A 19,152-nucleotide genomic window follows, 5' to 3' on the forward strand; every position below is an offset into this window, starting at 1 on the left:
GACTTTGAATCCAGCGATCCGAGTTCAAATCTCGGTGGAACCTGAAAATATTTTATTTCAACAAGCGTTGTATGACAGATTGATACTTGGAAATCAATCTTTTAAAAAATCATGTTTGCAATCTAAAAATAGATGATGTGCTGAAAGAAGTTGTTCGATTTTAGATAACGTCTTGGCAGAAGGTTCCATGGTGTAACGGTTAGCACTTTGGACTCTGAATCCAGCGATCCGAGTTGAAATCTCGGTGGAACCTTAAATCCTTTACTTTTAAAACATTTCTGTTGTGAACAAGAAATTAACTACAGAAATTTAATTAGTGAGAATGCACAATTGATAAGCAATCTCAAATTTTTTAGTTTGAAATCCCATTGGTTGGTCTTTGGTTAATTTACGTTAAATATCTATTAAAATTCTTTCGATATTTTACAATGGTAAACGGTAATGCCAAAACTCTGAACAAAATTGTAAGAATAAAATGTTTTAATCGCAGCAGAGTGGCGCAGAGGAAGCGTGCTGGGCCCGTAACCCAGAGGTCGATGGATCGAAACCATCCTCTGCTACTTAGGCTGTGATCGTATAGTGGTTAGTACTTCACGTTGTGGCCGTGACAACCGAGGTTCGAATCCTGGTCACAGCAATATGTTTTAATTTGGCTTTAACCAGTCATGTGTTTTTATGTTATTTGTCAAACAAATGTTCTTCGCTTCACCTTCCAATACCTAATGGTAATTATTGAAAGAAGATATTCAGTTAGTAACCACGCGGTTCTATGGTGTAATGGTTAGCACTTTGGACTTTGAATCCAGCCATCCGAGTTCAAATCTCGGTGGTACCTGAAAATGTTTTATTTCAATAAGCGTTGTATGACAGATTGATACTTGGAAAATATTCTTTTGAAAAAAATCATGTTTGCAATCTAAAAATAGATGGTGTGCTGAAAGAAATTGTTAGATTTGGGATAACGTGTTGCCAGGAGGTTCCATGGTGTAACGGTTAGCACTTCGGTCTCTGAATCCAGCGATCCGAGTTCAAATCTCGGTGGAACTATAAATCCTTTACTTTGAAAACATTTCTGTTGTGAACAAGAAATTAAATTCAGAAATTTATTTAGTGAAAATTTACACATGATTAGCAATCTCAAAATTGTTAGTTTGAAATCCCATTGGTTGGTCTTTGGTTAATTTTTACGTTAAATATCTATTAAAATTCTTTCGATATTTTACAATGGTAAACGGTAATGCCAAAACTCTGAACAAAATTGTAAGAATAAAATGTTTTAATCGCAGCAGAGTGGCGCAGCGGAAGCGTGCTGGGCCCATAACCCAGAGGTCGACGGATCGAAACCATCCTCTGCTATTAAGGCTGTGATCTTATAGTGGTTAGTACTTCACGTTGTGGCCGTGACAACCCAGGTTCGAATCCTGGTCACAGCAATATATTTTCATTTTGCTTTAACCAGTCATGTGTTTTTATGTTATTTGTCAAACAAATGTTCGATTCATCTTGAAATGCCTAATGGTAATTATTGAAAGATATAATTCAGCGAGTAACCACGCGGTTCCATGGTGTAATGGTTTGCACTTTGGACTTTGAATCCAGCGATCCGAGTTCAAATCTCGGTGGAACCTGAAAATTTTTTATTTCAACAAGCGTTGTATGACAGATTGATACTTGGAAATCAATCTTTTAAAAAAATCATGTTTGCAATCTAAAAATAGATGATGTGCTGAAAGAAGTTGTTCGATTTTAGATAACGTCTTGTCAGAAGGTTCCATGGTGCAACGGTTAGCACTTTGGACTCTGAATCCAGCGATCCGAGTTCAATTCTCGGTGGAACCTTAAATCCTTTACTTTTAAAACATTTCTGTTGTGAACAAGAAATTAACTTCAGAAATTTAATTAGTGAGAATGCACAATTGATAAGCAATCTCAAAATTTTTAGTTTGAAATCCCATTGGTTGGTCTTTGGTTAATTTACGTTAAATATCTATTAAAATTCTTTCGATATTTTACAATGGTAAACGGTAATGCCAAAACTCTGAACAAAATTGTAAGAATAAAATGTTTTAATCGCAGCAGAGTGGCGCAGCGGAAGCGTGCTGGGCCCATAACCCAGAGGTCGATGGATCGAAACCATCCTCTGCTACTTAGGCTGTGATCGTATAGTGGTTAGTACTTCACGTTGTGGCCGTGACAACCCAGGTTCGAATCTTAGTCACAGCAATATGTTTTAATTTGGCTTTAACCAGTCATGTGTTTTTATGTTATTTGTCAAACAAATGTTCTTCGATTCACCTTCCAATACCTAATGGTAATTATTGAAAGAAGATATTCAGTTAGTAACCACACGGTTCCATTGTGTAATGGTTAGCACTTTTGACTTTGAATCCAGCGATCCGAGTTCAAATCTCGGTGGATCCTTAAATCCATTACTTTTAAAACATTTCTGTTGTAAACAAGAAATTAACTTCAGAAATTTATTTAGTGAGAATGTACAAATGATAAGCAATCTCAAAATTTTTAGTTTGAAATCCCATTGGTTGGTCTTTGGTTAATTTACGTTAAATATCTATTAAAATTCTTTCGATAATTAGCAATGGTAAACGGTAATACCAAAACTCTGAACAAAATTGTAAGAATAAAATGTTTTAATCACAGCAGAGTGGCGCAGCGGAAGCGTGCTGGGCCCATAACCCAGAGTTCGATGGATCGAAACCATCCTCTGCTACTAAGGCTGTGATCGTATAGTGGTTAGTACTTCACGTTGTGGCCGTGACAACCCCTGGTCACAGCAATATGTTTTCATTTTGCTTTAACCAGTCATGTGTTTTTATGTTATTTGTCAAACAAATGTTCGATTCATCTTGAAATGCCTAATGGTAATTATTGAAAGAAGATATTCAGTTAGTAACCACGCGGTTCCATGGTGTAATGGTTAGCACTTTGGACTTTGAATCCAGCGATCCGAGTTCAAATCTCGGTGGAACATGAAAATATTTTATTTCAATAAGCGTTGTATGACAGATTGATACTTGGAAATTAATCTTTAAAAAAAATCATGTTTGCAATCTAAAAATAGATGATGTGCTGAAAGAAGTTGTTCGATTTTAGATAAGGTCTTGGCAGGAGGTTCCATGGTGTAACGGTTAGCACTTTGGACTCTGAATCCAGCGATCCGAGTTCAAATCACGGTGGAACCTTAATACCTTTACTTTTAAAACATTTCTGTTGTGAACAAGAAATTAACTTCAGAAATTTAATTAGTGAGAAAGCACAATTGATAAGCAATCTCAAAATTTTTAGTTTGAAATCCCATTGGTTGGTCTTTGGTTAATTTACGTTAAATATCTATTAAAATTATTTCGATATTTAGCAATGGTAAACGGTAATGCCAAAACTCTGAACAAAATTATAAGAATAAAACATTTTAACCGTAGCAGAGTGGCGCAGCGGAAACGTGCTGGGTCCATAACCCAGAGGTCGATGGATCGAAACCATCCTCTGCTACTTAGGCTGTGATCGTATAGTGGTTAGTACTTCACGTTGTGGCCGTGACAACCCAGGTTCGAATCCTGGTCACAGCAATAATTTATCATTTTGCTAAAACCAGTCACGTGTTTTTTATGTTATTTGTCAAACAAATGTTCGATTCAACTTTAAATACCTAATGGTAATTATTGAAAAAATATATTATTCAGCCAGTAACCACGCGGTTCCATGGTGTAATGGTTAGCACTTTGGACTTTGAATCCAGCGATCCGAGTTCAAATCTCGGTGGAACCTGAAAATATTTTATTTCAACAAGCGTTGTATGACAGATTGATACTTGGAAATCAATCTTTTAAAAAATCATGTTTGCAATCTAAAAATAGATGATGTGCTGAAAGAAGTTGTTCGATTTTAGATAACGTCTTGGCAAAAGGTTCAATGGTGTAACGGTTAGCACTTTGGACTCTGAATCCAGCGATCCGAGTTCAAATCTCGGTGGAACCTTAAATCCTTCACTTTTAAAACATTTCTGTTGTGAACAAGAAATTATCCACAGAAATTTATTAGTGAGAATGCACAATTGATAAGCAATCTCAAATTTTTTAGTTTGAAATCCCATTGGTTGGTCTTTGGTTAATTTACGTTAAATATCTATTAAAATTCTTTCGATATTTTACAATGGTAAACGGTAATGCCAAAACTCTGAACAAAATTGTAAGAATAAAATGTTTTAATCACAGCAGAGTGGCGCAGAGGAAGCGTGCTGGGCCCGTAACCCAGAGGTCGATGGATCGAATCCATCCTCTGCTACTTAGGCTGTGATCGTATAGTGGTTAGTACTTCACGTTGTGGCCGTGACAACCCAGGTTCGAATCCTGGTCACAGCAATATGTTTTAACTTGGCTTTAACCCGTCATGTGTTTATATGTTATTTGTCAAACAAATGTTCTTCGATTCACCTTCCAATACCTAATGGTAATTATTGAAAGAAGATATTCAGTTAGTAACCACGCGGTTCCATGGTGTAATGGTTAGCACTTTGGACTTTGAATCCAGCGATCCGAGTTCAAACCTCGGTGGAACCTGAAAATGTTTTATTTCAATAAGCGTTGTATGACAGATTGATACTTGGAAAATAATCTTTTGAAAAAAATCATGTTTGCAATCTAAAAATAGATGGTGTGCTGAAAGAAATTGTTAGATTTGGGATAACGTGTTCCCAGGAGGTTGCATGGTGTAACGGTTAGCACTTTGGTCTCTGAATCCAGCGATCCGAGTTCAAATCTCGGTGGAACTTTAAATCCTTTATTTTAAAACATTTCTGTTGTGAACAAGAAATTAAAATCAGAAATTTATTTAGTGAAAATTTACACATGATTAGCAATCTCAAAATTGTTTGTTTGAAATCCCATTGGTTGGTCTTTGGTTGATTTTTACGTTAAATTTCTATTAAAATTCTTTCGATATTTTACAATGGTAAACGGTAATGCCAAAACTCTGAACAAAATTGTAAGAATAAAATGTTTTAATCGCAGCAGAGTGGCGCAGCGGAAGCGTGCTGGGCCCATCACCCAGAGGTCGATGGATCGAAACAATCTTCTGCTACTTAGGCTGTGATCGTATAGTGGTTAGTACTTCACGTTGTGGCCGTGACAACCCAGGTTCGAATCCTAGTCACAGCAATAATTTATCATTTTGCTTTAACCAGACACGTGTTTTTATGTTATTTGTCAAACAAATGTTCGATTCAACTTGAAATACCTAATGGTAATTATTGAAAAAAGATATTATTCAGCGAGTAACCACGCGGTTCCATGGTGTAATGGTTAGCACTTTGGACTTTGAATCCAGCGATCCGAGTTCAAATCTCGGTGGAACCTGAAAATATTTTATTTCAATAAGCGTTGTATGACAGATTGATACTTGGAAATTAATCTTTTAAAAAAAATCATGTTTGCAATCTAAAAATCGATGGTGTGCTGAAAGAAATTGTTAGATTTGGGATAACGTCATGGCAGGAGGTTCCATAGTGTAACGGTTGGCACTTTGGACTCTGAATCCAGCGATCCGAGTTCAAATCTCGGTGGAACCTTAAATCCATTACTTTTAAAACATTTCTGTTTTGAACAAGAAATTAACTTCAGAAATTTAATTAGTGAGAATGCACAATTGATAAGCAATCTCAAAATTTTTAGTTTGAAATCCCATTGGTTGGTCTTTGGTTAATTTACGTTAAATATCTATTAACATTCTTTCGATATTTTACAATGGTAAACGGTAATGCCAAAACTCTGAACAAAATTGTAAGAATAAAATGTTTTAATCGCAGCAGAGTGGCGCAGCGGAAGCGTGCTGGGCCCATAACCCAGAGGTCGATGGATCGAAACCATCCTCTGCTACTTAGGCTGCGATCGTATAGTGGTTAGTACTTCACGTTGTGGCCGTGACAACCCAGGTTCGAATCCTGGTCACAGCAATTTGTTTTCATTTTGCTTTAACCAGTCATGTGTTTTTATGTTATTTGTCAAATAAATGTTCTTCGATTCACCTTCCAATACCTAATGGTAATTATTGAAAGAAGATATTCAGTTAGTAACCACGCGGTTCCATTGTGTAATTGTTAGCACTTTTGACTTTGAATCCAGCGATCCGAGTTCAAATCTCGGTGGAACCTTAAATCCATTACTTTTAAAACATTTCTGTTTTGAACAAGAAATTAACTTCAGAAATTTATTTAGTGAGAATGTACAAATGATAAGCAATCTCAAAATTTTTAGTTTGAAATCCCATTGGTTGGTCTTTGGTTAATTTACGTTAAATATCTATTAAAATTCTTTCGATAATTAGCAACGGTAAATGGTAATACCAAAACTCTGAACAAAATTGTAAGAATAAAAAGTTTTAATCACAGCAGAGTGGCGCAGCGGAAGCGTGCTGGGCCCATAACCCAGAGGTCGATGGATCGAAACCATCCTCTGCTACTAAGGCTGTGATCGTATAGTGGTTAGTACTTCACGTTGTGGCCGTGACAACCCCTGGTCACAGCAATATGTTTTCATTTTGCTTTAACCAGTCATGTGTTTGTTATGTTATTTGTCAAACAAATGTTCGATTCATCTTGAAATGCCTAATGGTAATTATTGAAAGAAGATATTCAGTTAGTAACCACGCGGTTCAATGGTGTAATGGTTAGCACTTTGGACTTTGAATCCAGCGATCCGAGTTCAAATCTCGGTGGAACCTGAAAATATTTTATTTCAATAAGCGTTGTATGACAGATTGATACTTGGAAATTAATCTTTTAAAAAAATCATGTTTGCAATCTAAAAATAGATGATGTGTTGAAAGAAGTTGTTCGATTTTAGATAAGGTCTTGGCAGGAGGTTCCGTGGTGTAACGGTTAGCACTTTGGACTCTGAATCCAGCGATCCGAGTTCAAATCTCGGTGGAACCTTAAATCCTTTACTTTTAAAACATTTCTGTTGTGAACAAGAAATTAACTTCAGAAATTTAATTAGTGAGAATGCACAATTGATAAGCAATCTCAAAATTTTTAGTTTGAAATCCCATTGGTTGGTCTTTGGTTAATTTACGTTAAATATCTATTAAAATTATTTCGATATTTAACAGTGGTAAACGGTAATGCCAAAACTCTGAAGAAAATTATAAGAATAAAATGTTTTAATCGCAGCAGAGTGGCGCAGCGGACGCGTGCTGGGCCCATCACCCAGAGGTCGATGGATCGAAACAATCTTCTGCTACTTAGGCTGTGATCGTATAGTGGTTAGTACTTCACGTTGTGGCCGTGACAACCCAGGTTCGAATCCTAGTCACAGCAATAATTTATCATTTTGCTTTAACCAGTCACGTATTTTTATGTTATTTGTCAAACAAATGTTCGATTCAACTTTAAATACCTTATGGTAATTATTGAAAAAAGATATTATTCAGCGAGTAACCACGCGGTTCCATGGTGTAATGGTTAGAACTTTGGACTTTGAATCCAGCGATCCGAGTTCAAATCTCGGTGGAACCTGAAAATATTTTATTTCAACAAGCGTTGTATGACAGATTGATACTTGGAAATTAATCTTTTGAAAAAAATCATGTTTGCAATCTAAAAATCGATGGTGTGCTGAAAGAAATTGTTAGATTTGGGATAAGTCATGGCAGGAGGTTCCGTAGTGTAACGGTTGGCACTTTGGACTCTGAATCCAGCGATCCGAGTTCAAATCTCGGTGGAACCTTAAATCCATTACTTTTAAAACATTTCTGTTGTGAACAAGAAATTAACTTCAGAAATTTATTTAGTGAGAATGTACAAATGATAAGCAATCTCAAAATTTTTAGTTTGAAATCCCATTGGTTGGTCTTTGGTTAATTTACGTTAAATATCTATTAAAATTCTTTCGATAATTAGCAATGGTAAACGGTAATGCCAAAACTCTGAACAAAATTGTAAGAATAAAATGTTTTAATCACAGCAGAGTGGCGCAGCGGAAGCGTGCTGGGCCCATAACCCAGAGGTCAATGGATCCAAACAATCTTCTGCTACTTAGGCTGTGATCGTATAGTGGTTAGTACTTCACGTTGTGGCCGTGACAACCCAGGTTCGAATCCTGGTCACAGCAATATGTTTTCATTTTGCTTTAACCAGTCATGTGTTTTTACGTTATTTGTCAAACAAATGTTCGATTCATCTTGAAATGCCTAATAGTAATTATTGAAAGAAGATATTCAGTTAGTAACCACGCGGTTCCATGGTGTAATGGTTAGCACTTTGGACTTTGAATCCAGCGATCCGAGTTCAAATCTCTGTGGAACCTGAAAATATTTTGTTTCAATAAGCGTTGTATGACAGATTGATACTTGGAAATTAATCTTTTAAAAAAATAAAGTTTGCAATCTAAAAATAGATGATGTGCTGAAAGAAGTTGTTCGATTTTAGATAAGGTCTTGGCAGGAAGTTCCATGGTGTAACGGTTAGCACTTTGGACTCTGAATCCAGCGATCCGAGTTCAAATCTCGGTGGAACCTTAAATCCTTTACTTTTAAAACATTTCTGTTGTGAACAAGAAATTAACTTCAGAAATTTATTCAGTGAGAATTTACAATTGATAAGCAATCTCAAAATTTTTAGTTTGAAATCCCATTGGTTGGTCTTTGGTTAATTTACGTTAAATATTGATTAAAATTATTTCGATATTTATCAATGGTAAACGGTAATGCCAAAACTCTGAACAAAATTGTAAGAATAAAATGTTTTAACCGCAGCAGAGTGGCGCAGCGGAAACGTGCTGGGTCCAAAACCCAGAGGTCGATGGATCGAAACTATCCTCTGCTACTTAGGCTGTGATCGTATAGTGGTTAGTACTTCACGTTGTGGCCATGACAACCCAGGTTCGAATCCTGGTCACAGCAATAATTTATCATTTTGCTTTAACCAGTCACGTGTTTTTTATGTTATTTGTCAAACAAATGTTCGATTCAACTTTAAATACCTAATGGTAATTATTGAAAAAAGATATTATTCAGCGAGTAACCACGCGGTTCCATGGTGTAATGGTTAGCACTTTGGACTTTGAATCCAGCGATCCGAGTTCAAATCTCGGTGGAACCTGAAAATATTTTATTTCAACAAGCGTTGTATGACAGATTGATACTTGGAAATCAATCTTTTAAAAAATCATGTTTGCAATCTAAAAATAGATGATGTGCTGAAAGAAGTTGTTCGATTTTAGATAACGTCTTGGCAGAAGGTTCCATGGTGTAACGGTTAGCACTTTGGACTCTGAATCCAGCGATCCGAGTTCAAATCTCGGTGGAACCTTAAATCCTTTACTTTTAAAACATTTCTGTTGTGAACAAGAAATTAACTACAGAAATTTAATTAGTGAGAATGCACAATTGATATGCAATCTCAAAATTTTTAGTTTGAAATCCCATTGGTTGGTCTTTGGTTAATTTACGTTAAATATCTATTAAAATTATTTCGATATTTAGCAATGGTAAACGGTAATGCCCAAACTCTGAACAAAATTGTAAGAATAAAATGTTTTAATCGCAGCAGAGTGGCGCAGCGGAAACGTGCTGGGTCCATAACCCAGAGGTCGATGGATCGAAACTATCCTCTGCTACTTAGGCTGTGATCGTATAGTGGTTAGTACTTCACGTTGTGGCCGTGACAACCCAGGTTCGAATCCTGGTCACAGCAATAATTTATCATTTTGCTTTAACCAGTCATGTGTTTTTTATGTTATTTGTCAAACAATAGTACGATTCAACTTTAAATACCTAATGGTAATTATTGAAAAATGATATTATGCAGCGAGTAGCCACGCGGTTCCATGGTGTAATGGTTAGCACTTTGGACTTTGAATCCAGCGATCCGAGTTCAAATCTCGGTGGAACCTGAAAATATTTTATTTCAACAAGCGTTGTATGACAGATTGATACTTGGAAATCAATCTTTTAAAAAAATCATGTTTGCAATCTAAAAATAGATGATGTGCTGAAAGAAGTTGTTCGATTTTAGATAACGTCTTGCCAGAAGGTTCCATGTTGTAACGGTTAGCACTTTGGACTCTGAATCCAGCGATCCGAGTTCAAATCTCGGTGGAACCTTAAATCCTTTACTTTTAAAACATTTCTGTTGTGAACAAGAAATTAACTTCAGAAATTTATTCAGTGAGAATTTACAATTGATAAGCAATCTCAAAATTTTTAGTTTGAAATCCCATTGGTTGGTCTTTGGTTAATTTACGTTAAATATTGATTAAAATTATTTCGATATCAATGGTAAACGGTAATGCCAAAACTCTGAACAAAATTGTAAGAATAAAATGTTTTAACCGCAGCAGAGTGGCGCAGCGGAAACGTGCTGGGTCCATAACCCAGAGGTCGATGGATCGAAACTATCCTCTGCTACTTAGGCTGTGATCGTATAGTGGTTAGTACTTCACGTTGTGGCCATGACAACCCAGGTTCGAATCCTGGTCACAGCAATAATTTATCATTTTGCTTTAACCAGTCACGTGTTTTTTATGTTATTTGTCAAACAAATGTTCGATTCAACTTTAAATACCTAATGGTAATTATTAAAAAAAGATATTATTCAGCGAGTAACCACGCGGTTCCATGGTGTAATGGTTAGCACTTTGGACTTTGAATCCAGCCATCCGAGTTCAAATCTCGGTGGAACCTGAAAATATTTTATTTCAACAAGCGTTGTATGACAGATTGATACTTGGAAATCAATCTTTTAAAAAATCATGTTTGCAATCTAAAAATAGATGATGTGCTGAAAGAAGTTGTTCGATTTTAGATAACGTCTTGGCAGAAGGTTCCATGGTGTAACGGTTAGCACTTTGGACTCTGAATCCAGCAATCCGAGTTCAAATCTCGGTGAACCTTAAATCCTTTACTTTTAAAACATTTCTGTTGTGAACAAGAAATTAACTTCAGAAATTTAATTAGTGAGAATGCACAATTGATAAGCAATCTCAAAATTTTTAGTTTGAAATCCCATTGGTTAGTCTTTGGTTAATTTACGTTACATATCTATTAAAATTCTTTCGATATTTTACAATGGTAAACGGTAATGCCAAAACTCTGAACAAAATTGAAAGAATAAAATGTTTTAATCGCAGCAGAGTGGCGCAGCGGAAGCGTGCTGGGCCCATAACCCAGAGGTCGATGGATCGAAACCATCCTCTGCTACTTAGGCTGTGATCGTATAGTGGTTAGTACTTCACGTTGTGGCCGTGACAACCCAGGTTCGAATCCTGGTCACAGCAATATGTTTTTATTTGGCTTTAACCAGTCATGTGTTTTTATGTTATTTGTCAAACAAATGTTCTTCGATTCACCTTCCAATACCTAATGGTAATTATTGAAAGAAGATATTCAGTTAGTAACCACGCGGTTCCATGGTGTAATGGTTAGCACTTTGGACTCTGAATCCAGCGATCCGAGTTCAAATCTCGGTGGAACTTTAAATCCTTTACTTTTAAAACATTTCTGTTGTGAACAAGAAATTAAATTCAGAAATTTATTTAGTGAAAATTTACACATGATTAGCAATCTGAAAATTGTTAGTTTGAAATCCCATTGGTTGGTCTTTGGTTAATTTACGTTAAATATCTATTAAAATTCTTTCGATATTTTACAATGGTAAACGGTAATGCCAAACTCTGAACAAAATTGTAAGAATAAAATGTTTTAATCGCAGCAGAGTGGCGCAGCGGAAGCTTGCTGGGCCCATAACCCAGAGGTCGATGGATCGAAACTATCCTCTGCTACTTAGGCTGTGATCGTATAGTGGTTAGTACTTCACGTTGTGGCCGTGACAACCCAGGTTCGAATCCTGGTCACAGCAATATGTTTTTATTTGGCTTTAACCAGTCATGTGTTTTTATGTTATTTGTCAAACAATTGTTCTTCTATTCACCTTCCAATACCTAATGGTAATTATTGAAAGAAGATATTCAGTTAGTAACCACGCGGTTCCATGGTGTAATGGTTAGCACTTTTGACTCTGAATCCAGCGATCCGAGTTCAAATCTCGGTGGAACTTTAAATTCTTTACGTTTAAAACATTTCTGCTGTGAACAAGAAATTAAATTCAGAAATTTATTTACTGAAAATTTACACATGATTAGCAATCTCAAAATTGTTAGTTTGAAATCCCATTGGTTGGTCTTTGGTTAATTTACGTTAAATATCTATTAAAATTCTTTCGATATTTTACAATGGTAAACGGTAATGCCAAAACTCTGAACAAAATTGTAAGAATAAAATGTTTTAATCGCAGCAGAGTGGCGCAGCGGAAGCGTGCTGGGCCCATAACCCAGAGGTCGACGGATCGAAACCATCCTCTGCTACTAAGGCTGTGATCGTATAGTGGTTAGTAATTCACGTTGTGGCCGTGACAACCCAGGTTCGAATCCTGGTCACAGCAATATGTTTTCATTTGGCTTTAACCAGTCATGGGTTTTTATGTTATTTGTCAAAAAATGTTCGATTCATCTTGAAATGCTTAATGGTAATTATTGAAAGATATTATTCAGCGAGTAAACACGCGGTTCCATGGTGTAATGGTTAGCACTTTGGACTTTGAATCCAGCGATCCGAGTTCAAATCTCGGTGGAACCTGAAAATATTTTATTTCAACAAGCGTTGTATGACAGATTGATACTTGGAAATCAATCTTTTAAAAAAATCATGTTTGCAATCTAAAAATAGATGATGTGCTGAAAGAAGTTGTTCGATTTTAGATAACGTCTTGGCAGAAGGTTCCATGGTGTAACGGTTAGCACTTTGGACTCTGAATCCAGCGATCCGAGTTCAAATATCGGTGCAACCTTAAATCCTTCACTTTTAAATCATTTCTGTTGTGAACAAGAAATTAACTTCAGAAATTTAATTAGTGAGAATGCACAATTGATAAGCAATCTCAAAATGTTTAGTTTGAAATCCCATTGGTTGGTCTTTGGTTAATTTACGTTAAATATCTATTAAAATTCTTTCGATATTTTACAATGGTAAACGGTAATGCCAAAACTCTGAACAAAATTGTAAGAATAAAATGTTTTAATCCCAGCAGAGTGGCGCAGCGAAGCGTGCTGGGCCCATAACCAAGAGGTCGATGGATCGAAACCATCCTCTGCTACTTAGGCTGTGATCGTATAGTGGTTAGTACTTCACGTTGTGGCCGTGACAACCCAGGTTCGAATCCTGGTCACAGCAATATGTTTTAATTTGGCTTTAACCAGTCATGTGTTTTTATGTTATTTGTCAAACAAATATTCTTCGATTCACCTTCCAATACCTAATGGTAATTATTGAAAGAAGATATTCATTTAGTAACCACGCGGTTCCATGTTGTAATGGTTAGCACTTTGGACTTTGAATCCAGCGATCCGAGTTCAAATCTCGGTGGAACCTTAAATCCATTACTTTTAAAACATTTCTGTTGTGAACAAGAAATTAACTTCAGAAATTTATTTAGTGAGAATGTACAAATGATAAGCTATCTCAAAATTTTTAGTTTGAAATCCCATTGGTTGGTCTTTGGTTAATTCACGTTAAATATCTATTAAAATTCTTTCGATAATTGGCAATGGTAAACGGTAATGCCAAAACTCTGAACAAAATTGTAAGAATAAAATGTTTCAATCACAGCAGAGTGGCGCAGCGGAAGCGTGCTGGGCCCATAACCCAGAGGTCGATGGATCGAAACCATCCTCTGCTACTAAGGCTGTGATCGTATAGTGGTTAGTACTTCACGTTGTGGCCGTGACAACCCCTGGTCACAGCAATATGTTTTCATTTTGCTTTAACCAGTCATATGTTTTTATGTTATTTGTCAAACAAATGTTCGATTCATCTTGAAATGCCTAATGGTAATTATTGAAAGAAGATATTCAGTTAGTAACCACGCGGGTCCATGGTGTAATGGTTAGCACTTTGGACTTTGAATCCAGCGATCCGAGTTCAAATCTCGGTGGAACCTGAAAATATTTTATTTCAATAAGCGTTGTATGACAGATTGATACTTGGAAATTAATGTTTTAAAAAATTCATGTTTGCAATCTAAAATAGATGATGTGCTGAAAGAAGTTGTTCGATTTTAGATAAGGTCTTGGCAGGAGGTTCCATGGTGTAACGGTTAGCACTTTGGACTCTGAATCCAGCGATCCGAGTTCAAATCTCGGTTGAACCTTAAATCCTTTACTTTTAAAACATTTCTGTTGTGAACAAGAAATCAACTTCAGAAATTTAATTAGTGAGAATGCACAATTGATAAACAATCTCAAAATTTTTAGTTTGAAATCCCATTGGTTGGTTGGTTAATTTACGTTAAATATCTATTAAAATTCTTTCGATATTTTACAATGGTAAACGGTAATGCCAAAACTCTGAACAAAATTGTAAGAATAGAATGGTTTAATCGCAGCAGAGTGGCGCAGCGGAAGCGTGCTGGGCCCATAACCCAGAAGTCGACGGATCGAAACCATCCTCTGCTACTTAGGCTGTGATCGTATAGTGGTTAGTACATCACGTTGTGGCCGTGACAACCCAGGTTCGAATCCTGGTCACAGTAATATGTTTTAATTTGGCTTTAACCAGTCATGTGTTTTTATGTTATTTGTCAAACAAATGTTCTTCGATTCACCTTACAATACCTAATGGTAATTATTGAAAGAAGATATTCAGTTAGTAACCACGCGGTTCCATGGTATAATGGTTAGCACTTTTGTCTTTGAATCCAGCGATCCGAGTTCAAATCTCGGTGGAACCTGAAAATGTTTTATTTCAATCAGCGTTGTATGACAGATTGATACTTGGAAAATAATCTTTTGAAAAAAATCATGTTTGCAATCTAAAAATAGATGGTGCGCTGAAAGAAATTGTTAGATTTGGGATAACGTGTTGGCAGGAGGTTCCATGGTGTAACGGTTAGCACTTTGGACTTTGAATCCAGCGATCCGAGTTCAAATCTCGCTGGAATTTAAATCCTTTACTTTTAAAACATTTCTGTTGTGAACAAGAAATTAAATTCAGAAATTTATTTAGTGAAAATTTACACATGATTAGCAATCTCAAAATTTTTAGTTTGAAATCCCATTGGTTGGTCTTTGGTTAATTTACGTTAAATATCTATTAAAATTCTTTCGATATTTTACAATGGTAAACGGTAATGCCAAAACTCTGAACAAAATTGTAAGAATAAAATGTTTTAATCGCAGCAGAGTGGCGCAGCGGAAGCGTGCTGGGCCCATAACCCAGAGGTCGATGGATCGAAACCATCCTCTGCTACCAAGGCTGTGATCGTATAGTGGTTAGTACTTCACGTTGTGGCTGTGACAACCCAGGTTCGAATCCTGGTCACAGCAGTATGGTTTCATTTTGCTTTAACAAGTCATGTGTTTTATGTTATTTGTCAAACAAATGTTCGATTCATCTTGAAATGCCTAATGGTAAATATTGAAAGATATTATTCAGCGAGTAACCACGCGGTTCCATGGTGTAATGGTTAGCACTTTGGACTTTGAATCCAGCGATCCGAGTTCAAATCTCGGTGGAACCTGAAAATATTTTATTTCAACAAGCGTTGTATGACAGATTGATACTTGGAAATCAATCTTTTAGAAAAATCATGTTTGCAATCTAAAAATAGATGATGTGCTGAAAGAACTTGTTCGATTTTAAATAAGGTCTTGGCAGGAGGTTCCATGGTGTAACGGTTAGCACTTTGGACTCTGAATCCAGCGATCCGAGTTCAAATCTCGGTGGAACCTTAAATCCTTTACTTTTAAAACATTTCTGTTGTGAACAAGAAATTAACTTCAAAAATTTAATTAGTGAGAATGCACAATTGATAAGCAATCTCAAAATTTTTAGTTTGAAATCCCATTGGTTGGTCTTTGGTTAATTTACGTTAAATATCTATTAAAATTCTTTCGATATTTTACAATGGTAAACGGTAATGCCAAAACTCTGAACAAAATTGTAAGAATAGAATGTTTTAATCGCAGCAGAGTGGCGCAGCGGAAGCTTGCTGGGCCCATAACCCAGAGGTCGATGGATCGAAACCATCCTCTGCTACTTAGGCTGTGATCGTATAGTGGTTAGTACTTCACGTTGTGGCCGTGACAACCCAGGTTCGAATCCTGGTCACAGCAATATGTTTTAATTTGGCTTTAACCAGTCATGTGTTTTTATGTTATTTGTCAAACAAATATTCTTCGATTCACCTTCCAATACCTAATGGTAATTATTGAAAGAAGATATTCAGTTAGTAACCACGCGGTTCCATGGTGTTATAGTTAGCACTTTGGACTCTGAATCCAGCGATCCGAGTTCGAATCTCGGTGGAACTTTAAATCCTTTACTTTTAAAACATTTCTGTTGTGAACAAGAAATTAAATTCAGAAATTTATTTAGTGAAAATTTACACATGATTAGCAATCTCAAAATTGTTAGTTTGAAATCACAGCAATAATTTATCATTTTGCTTTAACCAGTCACGTGTTTTTATGTTATTTGTCAAACAAATGTTCGATTCAACTTTAAATACCTAATGGTAATTATTGAAAAAAGATATTCAGTTAGTAACCACGCGTTTCCATGGTGTAATGGTTAGCACTTTGGACTTTGAATCCAGCAATCCGAGTTCAAATCTCGGTGGAACCTGAAAATATTTTATTTCAATAAGCGTTGTATGACAGATTGATACTTGGAAATTAATCTTTTGAAAAAAATCATGTTTGCAATCTAAAAATAGATGGTGTGCTGAAAGAAATTGTTAGATTTGGGATAACGTCATGGCAGGAGGTTCCATAGTGTAACGGTTGGCACTTTGGACTCTGAATCCAGCGATCCGAGTTCAAATCTCGGTGGAACCTTAAATCCATTACTTTTGAAACATTTCTGTTGTGAACAAGAAATTAACTTCAGAAATTTATTTAGTGAGAATGTACAAATGATAAGCAATCTCAAAATTTTTAGTTTGAAATCTCATTGGTTGGTCTTTGGTTAATTTACGTTAAATATCTATTAAAATTCTTTCGATAATTAGCAATGGTAAACGGTAATGCCAAAACTCTGAACAAATTTGTAAGAATAAAATGTTTTAATCACACCAGAGTGGCGCAGCGGAAGCGTGCTGGGCCAATAACCCAGAGGTCAATGGATCGAAACAATCTTCTGCTACTTAGGCTGTGATCGTATAGTGGTTAGTACTTCACGTTGTGGCAGTGACAACCCAGGTTCGAATCCTGGTCACAGCAATAATTTATCATTTTGCTTTAACCAGTCATGTGTTGTTATGTTATTTGTCAAACAAATGATCGAATCAACTTTAAATACCTAATGGTAATTATTGAAAAAAGATATTATTCAGCTAGTAACCATGCGGTTCCATGGTGTAATGGTTAGCACTTTGGACTTTGAATCCAGCGATCCGAGTTCAAATCTCGGTGGAACCTGAAAATATTTTATTTCAACAAGCGTTGTATGACAGATTGAAACTTGGAAATCAATCTTTTAAAAAAATTATGTTTGCAACCTAAAATTAAATGATGTGCTGAAAGAAGTTGTTCGATTTTAGATAACGTCTTGGCAGAAGGTTCCCTGGTGTAACGGTTAGCTCTTTGGACTCTGAATCCAGCGATCCGAGTTCAAATCTCGGTGGAACCTTAAATCCTTTACTTTTAAAATATTTCTGTTGTGAACAAGAAATTAACTTCAGAAATTTAATTAGTGAGAATGCACAATTGATAAGCAATCTCAAAATTTTTAGTTTGAAATCCCATTGGTTGGTCTTTGGTTAATTTACGTTAAATATCTATTAAAATTCTTTCGATATTTTACAATGGTAAACGGTAATGCCAAAACTCTGAACAAAATTGTAAGAATAAAATGTTTTAATTGCAGCAGAGTGGCGCAGCGGAAGCGTGCTGGGCCCATAACCCAGAGGTCAATGGATCGAAACAATCTTCTGCTACTTAGGCTGTGATCGTATAGTGGTTAGTACTTCACGTTGTGGCCGTGACAACCCAGGTTCGAATCCTGGTCACAGCAATAATTTATCATTTTGCTTTAACCAGTCACGTGTTGTTATGTTATTTGTCAAACAAATATTCGATTCAACTTTAAATACCTAATGGTAATTATTGAAAAAAGATATTATTCAGCGAGTAACCACGCGGTTCCATGGTGTAATGGTTAGCACTTTTGACTTTGAATCCAGCGATCCGAGTTCAAATCTCGGTGGAACCTTAAATCCTTTACTTTTAAAATATTTCTGTTGTGAACAATAAATTTACTTCAGAAATTTAATTAGTGAGAATGCACAATTGATAAGCAATCTCAAAATTTTTAGTTTGAAATCCCATTGGTTGGTCTTTGGTTAATTTACGTTAAATATCTATTAAAATTCTTTCGATATTTTACAATGGTAAACGGTAATGCCAAAACTCTGAACAAAATTGTAAGAATAAAATGTTTTAATCGCAGCAGAGTGGCGCAGCGGAAGCGTGCTGGGCCCATAACCCAGAGGTCAATGGATCGAAACAATCTTCTGCTACTTAGGCTGTGATCGTATAGTGGTTAGTACTTCACGTTGTGGCCGTGACAACCCAGGTTCGAATCCTGGTCACAGCAATAATTTATCATTTTGCTTTAACCAGTCACGTGTTGTTATGATATTTGTCAAACAAATGTTCGATTCAACTTTAAATACCTAATGGTAATTATTGAAAAAAGATATTATTCAGCGAGTAACCACGCGGTTCCATGGTGTAATGGTTACCACTTTGGACTTTGAATCCAGCGATCCGAGTTCAAATCTCGGTGGAACCTGAAAATATTTTATTTCAACAAGCGTTGTATGACAGATTGATACTTGGAAATTAATCTTTTGAAAAAAATCATGTTTGCAATCTAAAAATCGATGATGTGCTGAAAGAAATTGTTAGATTTGGGATAACGTCATGGCAGGAGGTTCCATAGTGTAACGGTTGGCACTTTGGACTCTGAATCCAGCGATCCGAGTTCAAATCTCGGTGGAACCTTAAATCCATTACTTTTAAAACATTTCTGTTGTGAACAAGAAATTAACTTCAGAAATTTATTTAGTGAGAATGTACAAATGATAAG

The 19,152-nt window shown here is 36.0% G+C and overlaps 53 non-coding genes across 53 annotated transcripts; all 53 read left to right on the forward strand.

The window, feature by feature from the left end:
* Positions 1 to 181: 181 nt before the first annotated feature.
* On the forward strand, positions 182 to 253 carry Trnaq-cug (transfer RNA glutamine (anticodon CUG)). Its single transcript has one exon. It is a non-coding gene; the product is annotated as a tRNA-Gln (tRNA).
* A 235-nt stretch (positions 254 to 488) lies between these two features.
* Trnat-cgu (transfer RNA threonine (anticodon CGU)) lies at positions 489 to 560 on the forward strand. Its single transcript has one exon. It is a non-coding gene; the product is annotated as a tRNA-Thr (tRNA).
* Positions 561 to 1,556: 996 nt separating this feature from the next.
* Positions 1,557 to 1,628, forward strand: Trnaq-uug (transfer RNA glutamine (anticodon UUG)). The gene has a single exon. It is a non-coding gene; the product is annotated as a tRNA-Gln (tRNA).
* A 139-nt stretch (positions 1,629 to 1,767) lies between these two features.
* Positions 1,768 to 1,839, forward strand: Trnaq-cug (transfer RNA glutamine (anticodon CUG)). The gene has a single exon. It is a non-coding gene; the product is annotated as a tRNA-Gln (tRNA).
* A 235-nt stretch (positions 1,840 to 2,074) lies between these two features.
* Trnam-cau (transfer RNA methionine (anticodon CAU)) lies at positions 2,075 to 2,146 on the forward strand. The gene has a single exon. It is a non-coding gene; the product is annotated as a tRNA-Met (tRNA).
* Positions 2,147 to 2,917: 771 nt separating this feature from the next.
* Trnaq-uug (transfer RNA glutamine (anticodon UUG)) lies at positions 2,918 to 2,989 on the forward strand. The gene has a single exon. It is a non-coding gene; the product is annotated as a tRNA-Gln (tRNA).
* Positions 2,990 to 3,128: 139 nt separating this feature from the next.
* Trnaq-cug (transfer RNA glutamine (anticodon CUG)) lies at positions 3,129 to 3,200 on the forward strand. The gene has a single exon. It is a non-coding gene; the product is annotated as a tRNA-Gln (tRNA).
* A 312-nt stretch (positions 3,201 to 3,512) lies between these two features.
* Trnah-gug (transfer RNA histidin (anticodon GUG)) lies at positions 3,513 to 3,584 on the forward strand. The gene has a single exon. It is a non-coding gene; the product is annotated as a tRNA-His (tRNA).
* Positions 3,585 to 3,711: 127 nt separating this feature from the next.
* Positions 3,712 to 3,783, forward strand: Trnaq-uug (transfer RNA glutamine (anticodon UUG)). The gene has a single exon. It is a non-coding gene; the product is annotated as a tRNA-Gln (tRNA).
* Positions 3,784 to 3,921: 138 nt separating this feature from the next.
* Positions 3,922 to 3,993, forward strand: Trnaq-cug (transfer RNA glutamine (anticodon CUG)). Its single transcript has one exon. It is a non-coding gene; the product is annotated as a tRNA-Gln (tRNA).
* A 234-nt stretch (positions 3,994 to 4,227) lies between these two features.
* Trnat-cgu (transfer RNA threonine (anticodon CGU)) lies at positions 4,228 to 4,299 on the forward strand. Its single transcript has one exon. It is a non-coding gene; the product is annotated as a tRNA-Thr (tRNA).
* Positions 4,300 to 4,304: 5 nt separating this feature from the next.
* Positions 4,305 to 4,376, forward strand: Trnah-gug (transfer RNA histidin (anticodon GUG)). The gene has a single exon. It is a non-coding gene; the product is annotated as a tRNA-His (tRNA).
* Positions 4,377 to 4,502: 126 nt separating this feature from the next.
* Trnaq-uug (transfer RNA glutamine (anticodon UUG)) lies at positions 4,503 to 4,574 on the forward strand. The gene has a single exon. It is a non-coding gene; the product is annotated as a tRNA-Gln (tRNA).
* A 723-nt stretch (positions 4,575 to 5,297) lies between these two features.
* Positions 5,298 to 5,369, forward strand: Trnaq-uug (transfer RNA glutamine (anticodon UUG)). Its single transcript has one exon. It is a non-coding gene; the product is annotated as a tRNA-Gln (tRNA).
* Positions 5,370 to 5,509: 140 nt separating this feature from the next.
* Positions 5,510 to 5,581, forward strand: Trnaq-cug (transfer RNA glutamine (anticodon CUG)). Its single transcript has one exon. It is a non-coding gene; the product is annotated as a tRNA-Gln (tRNA).
* A 235-nt stretch (positions 5,582 to 5,816) lies between these two features.
* Trnam-cau (transfer RNA methionine (anticodon CAU)) lies at positions 5,817 to 5,888 on the forward strand. The gene has a single exon. It is a non-coding gene; the product is annotated as a tRNA-Met (tRNA).
* A 510-nt stretch (positions 5,889 to 6,398) lies between these two features.
* Trnam-cau (transfer RNA methionine (anticodon CAU)) lies at positions 6,399 to 6,470 on the forward strand. Its single transcript has one exon. It is a non-coding gene; the product is annotated as a tRNA-Met (tRNA).
* Positions 6,471 to 6,660: 190 nt separating this feature from the next.
* Positions 6,661 to 6,732, forward strand: Trnaq-uug (transfer RNA glutamine (anticodon UUG)). Its single transcript has one exon. It is a non-coding gene; the product is annotated as a tRNA-Gln (tRNA).
* A 139-nt stretch (positions 6,733 to 6,871) lies between these two features.
* Positions 6,872 to 6,943, forward strand: Trnaq-cug (transfer RNA glutamine (anticodon CUG)). The gene has a single exon. It is a non-coding gene; the product is annotated as a tRNA-Gln (tRNA).
* A 510-nt stretch (positions 6,944 to 7,453) lies between these two features.
* Positions 7,454 to 7,525, forward strand: Trnaq-uug (transfer RNA glutamine (anticodon UUG)). Its single transcript has one exon. It is a non-coding gene; the product is annotated as a tRNA-Gln (tRNA).
* Positions 7,526 to 7,664: 139 nt separating this feature from the next.
* Trnaq-cug (transfer RNA glutamine (anticodon CUG)) lies at positions 7,665 to 7,736 on the forward strand. The gene has a single exon. It is a non-coding gene; the product is annotated as a tRNA-Gln (tRNA).
* Positions 7,737 to 8,048: 312 nt separating this feature from the next.
* On the forward strand, positions 8,049 to 8,120 carry Trnah-gug (transfer RNA histidin (anticodon GUG)). The gene has a single exon. It is a non-coding gene; the product is annotated as a tRNA-His (tRNA).
* Positions 8,121 to 8,243: 123 nt separating this feature from the next.
* Positions 8,244 to 8,315, forward strand: Trnaq-uug (transfer RNA glutamine (anticodon UUG)). The gene has a single exon. It is a non-coding gene; the product is annotated as a tRNA-Gln (tRNA).
* A 139-nt stretch (positions 8,316 to 8,454) lies between these two features.
* Trnaq-cug (transfer RNA glutamine (anticodon CUG)) lies at positions 8,455 to 8,526 on the forward strand. Its single transcript has one exon. It is a non-coding gene; the product is annotated as a tRNA-Gln (tRNA).
* A 511-nt stretch (positions 8,527 to 9,037) lies between these two features.
* Trnaq-uug (transfer RNA glutamine (anticodon UUG)) lies at positions 9,038 to 9,109 on the forward strand. Its single transcript has one exon. It is a non-coding gene; the product is annotated as a tRNA-Gln (tRNA).
* A 138-nt stretch (positions 9,110 to 9,247) lies between these two features.
* On the forward strand, positions 9,248 to 9,319 carry Trnaq-cug (transfer RNA glutamine (anticodon CUG)). Its single transcript has one exon. It is a non-coding gene; the product is annotated as a tRNA-Gln (tRNA).
* Positions 9,320 to 9,631: 312 nt separating this feature from the next.
* On the forward strand, positions 9,632 to 9,703 carry Trnah-gug (transfer RNA histidin (anticodon GUG)). Its single transcript has one exon. It is a non-coding gene; the product is annotated as a tRNA-His (tRNA).
* Positions 9,704 to 9,830: 127 nt separating this feature from the next.
* Positions 9,831 to 9,902, forward strand: Trnaq-uug (transfer RNA glutamine (anticodon UUG)). The gene has a single exon. It is a non-coding gene; the product is annotated as a tRNA-Gln (tRNA).
* A 139-nt stretch (positions 9,903 to 10,041) lies between these two features.
* On the forward strand, positions 10,042 to 10,113 carry Trnaq-cug (transfer RNA glutamine (anticodon CUG)). Its single transcript has one exon. It is a non-coding gene; the product is annotated as a tRNA-Gln (tRNA).
* A 507-nt stretch (positions 10,114 to 10,620) lies between these two features.
* Positions 10,621 to 10,692, forward strand: Trnaq-uug (transfer RNA glutamine (anticodon UUG)). Its single transcript has one exon. It is a non-coding gene; the product is annotated as a tRNA-Gln (tRNA).
* Positions 10,693 to 11,136: 444 nt separating this feature from the next.
* Trnam-cau (transfer RNA methionine (anticodon CAU)) lies at positions 11,137 to 11,208 on the forward strand. Its single transcript has one exon. It is a non-coding gene; the product is annotated as a tRNA-Met (tRNA).
* Positions 11,209 to 11,213: 5 nt separating this feature from the next.
* Positions 11,214 to 11,285, forward strand: Trnah-gug (transfer RNA histidin (anticodon GUG)). Its single transcript has one exon. It is a non-coding gene; the product is annotated as a tRNA-His (tRNA).
* A 126-nt stretch (positions 11,286 to 11,411) lies between these two features.
* Trnaq-cug (transfer RNA glutamine (anticodon CUG)) lies at positions 11,412 to 11,483 on the forward strand. Its single transcript has one exon. It is a non-coding gene; the product is annotated as a tRNA-Gln (tRNA).
* A 311-nt stretch (positions 11,484 to 11,794) lies between these two features.
* Positions 11,795 to 11,866, forward strand: Trnah-gug (transfer RNA histidin (anticodon GUG)). The gene has a single exon. It is a non-coding gene; the product is annotated as a tRNA-His (tRNA).
* Positions 11,867 to 11,992: 126 nt separating this feature from the next.
* Positions 11,993 to 12,064, forward strand: Trnaq-cug (transfer RNA glutamine (anticodon CUG)). Its single transcript has one exon. It is a non-coding gene; the product is annotated as a tRNA-Gln (tRNA).
* A 506-nt stretch (positions 12,065 to 12,570) lies between these two features.
* Positions 12,571 to 12,642, forward strand: Trnaq-uug (transfer RNA glutamine (anticodon UUG)). Its single transcript has one exon. It is a non-coding gene; the product is annotated as a tRNA-Gln (tRNA).
* Positions 12,643 to 13,164: 522 nt separating this feature from the next.
* Positions 13,165 to 13,236, forward strand: Trnah-gug (transfer RNA histidin (anticodon GUG)). Its single transcript has one exon. It is a non-coding gene; the product is annotated as a tRNA-His (tRNA).
* A 126-nt stretch (positions 13,237 to 13,362) lies between these two features.
* Trnaq-uug (transfer RNA glutamine (anticodon UUG)) lies at positions 13,363 to 13,434 on the forward strand. Its single transcript has one exon. It is a non-coding gene; the product is annotated as a tRNA-Gln (tRNA).
* Positions 13,435 to 13,669: 235 nt separating this feature from the next.
* On the forward strand, positions 13,670 to 13,741 carry Trnam-cau (transfer RNA methionine (anticodon CAU)). Its single transcript has one exon. It is a non-coding gene; the product is annotated as a tRNA-Met (tRNA).
* Positions 13,742 to 13,930: 189 nt separating this feature from the next.
* On the forward strand, positions 13,931 to 14,002 carry Trnaq-uug (transfer RNA glutamine (anticodon UUG)). Its single transcript has one exon. It is a non-coding gene; the product is annotated as a tRNA-Gln (tRNA).
* A 138-nt stretch (positions 14,003 to 14,140) lies between these two features.
* Trnaq-cug (transfer RNA glutamine (anticodon CUG)) lies at positions 14,141 to 14,212 on the forward strand. The gene has a single exon. It is a non-coding gene; the product is annotated as a tRNA-Gln (tRNA).
* A 309-nt stretch (positions 14,213 to 14,521) lies between these two features.
* Trnah-gug (transfer RNA histidin (anticodon GUG)) lies at positions 14,522 to 14,593 on the forward strand. Its single transcript has one exon. It is a non-coding gene; the product is annotated as a tRNA-His (tRNA).
* Positions 14,594 to 15,237: 644 nt separating this feature from the next.
* Trnam-cau (transfer RNA methionine (anticodon CAU)) lies at positions 15,238 to 15,309 on the forward strand. Its single transcript has one exon. It is a non-coding gene; the product is annotated as a tRNA-Met (tRNA).
* Positions 15,310 to 15,508: 199 nt separating this feature from the next.
* Positions 15,509 to 15,580, forward strand: Trnaq-uug (transfer RNA glutamine (anticodon UUG)). Its single transcript has one exon. It is a non-coding gene; the product is annotated as a tRNA-Gln (tRNA).
* Positions 15,581 to 15,719: 139 nt separating this feature from the next.
* Trnaq-cug (transfer RNA glutamine (anticodon CUG)) lies at positions 15,720 to 15,791 on the forward strand. Its single transcript has one exon. It is a non-coding gene; the product is annotated as a tRNA-Gln (tRNA).
* A 312-nt stretch (positions 15,792 to 16,103) lies between these two features.
* Positions 16,104 to 16,175, forward strand: Trnah-gug (transfer RNA histidin (anticodon GUG)). The gene has a single exon. It is a non-coding gene; the product is annotated as a tRNA-His (tRNA).
* A 651-nt stretch (positions 16,176 to 16,826) lies between these two features.
* Positions 16,827 to 16,898, forward strand: Trnaq-cug (transfer RNA glutamine (anticodon CUG)). The gene has a single exon. It is a non-coding gene; the product is annotated as a tRNA-Gln (tRNA).
* Positions 16,899 to 17,408: 510 nt separating this feature from the next.
* Positions 17,409 to 17,480, forward strand: Trnaq-uug (transfer RNA glutamine (anticodon UUG)). Its single transcript has one exon. It is a non-coding gene; the product is annotated as a tRNA-Gln (tRNA).
* Positions 17,481 to 18,003: 523 nt separating this feature from the next.
* On the forward strand, positions 18,004 to 18,075 carry Trnah-gug (transfer RNA histidin (anticodon GUG)). The gene has a single exon. It is a non-coding gene; the product is annotated as a tRNA-His (tRNA).
* A 126-nt stretch (positions 18,076 to 18,201) lies between these two features.
* On the forward strand, positions 18,202 to 18,273 carry Trnaq-uug (transfer RNA glutamine (anticodon UUG)). Its single transcript has one exon. It is a non-coding gene; the product is annotated as a tRNA-Gln (tRNA).
* A 312-nt stretch (positions 18,274 to 18,585) lies between these two features.
* On the forward strand, positions 18,586 to 18,657 carry Trnah-gug (transfer RNA histidin (anticodon GUG)). The gene has a single exon. It is a non-coding gene; the product is annotated as a tRNA-His (tRNA).
* A 126-nt stretch (positions 18,658 to 18,783) lies between these two features.
* On the forward strand, positions 18,784 to 18,855 carry Trnaq-uug (transfer RNA glutamine (anticodon UUG)). Its single transcript has one exon. It is a non-coding gene; the product is annotated as a tRNA-Gln (tRNA).
* A 140-nt stretch (positions 18,856 to 18,995) lies between these two features.
* Positions 18,996 to 19,067, forward strand: Trnaq-cug (transfer RNA glutamine (anticodon CUG)). The gene has a single exon. It is a non-coding gene; the product is annotated as a tRNA-Gln (tRNA).
* Positions 19,068 to 19,152: the final 85 nt, after the last annotated feature.

The sequence above is a fragment of the Ascidiella aspersa genome, chromosome 3 (assembly GCF_963924565.1).
Source record: "Ascidiella aspersa chromosome 3, kaAscAspe10.2, whole genome shotgun sequence".
In the NCBI taxonomy this organism is placed as follows: domain Eukaryota; kingdom Metazoa; phylum Chordata; class Ascidiacea; order Phlebobranchia; family Ascidiidae; genus Ascidiella; species Ascidiella aspersa.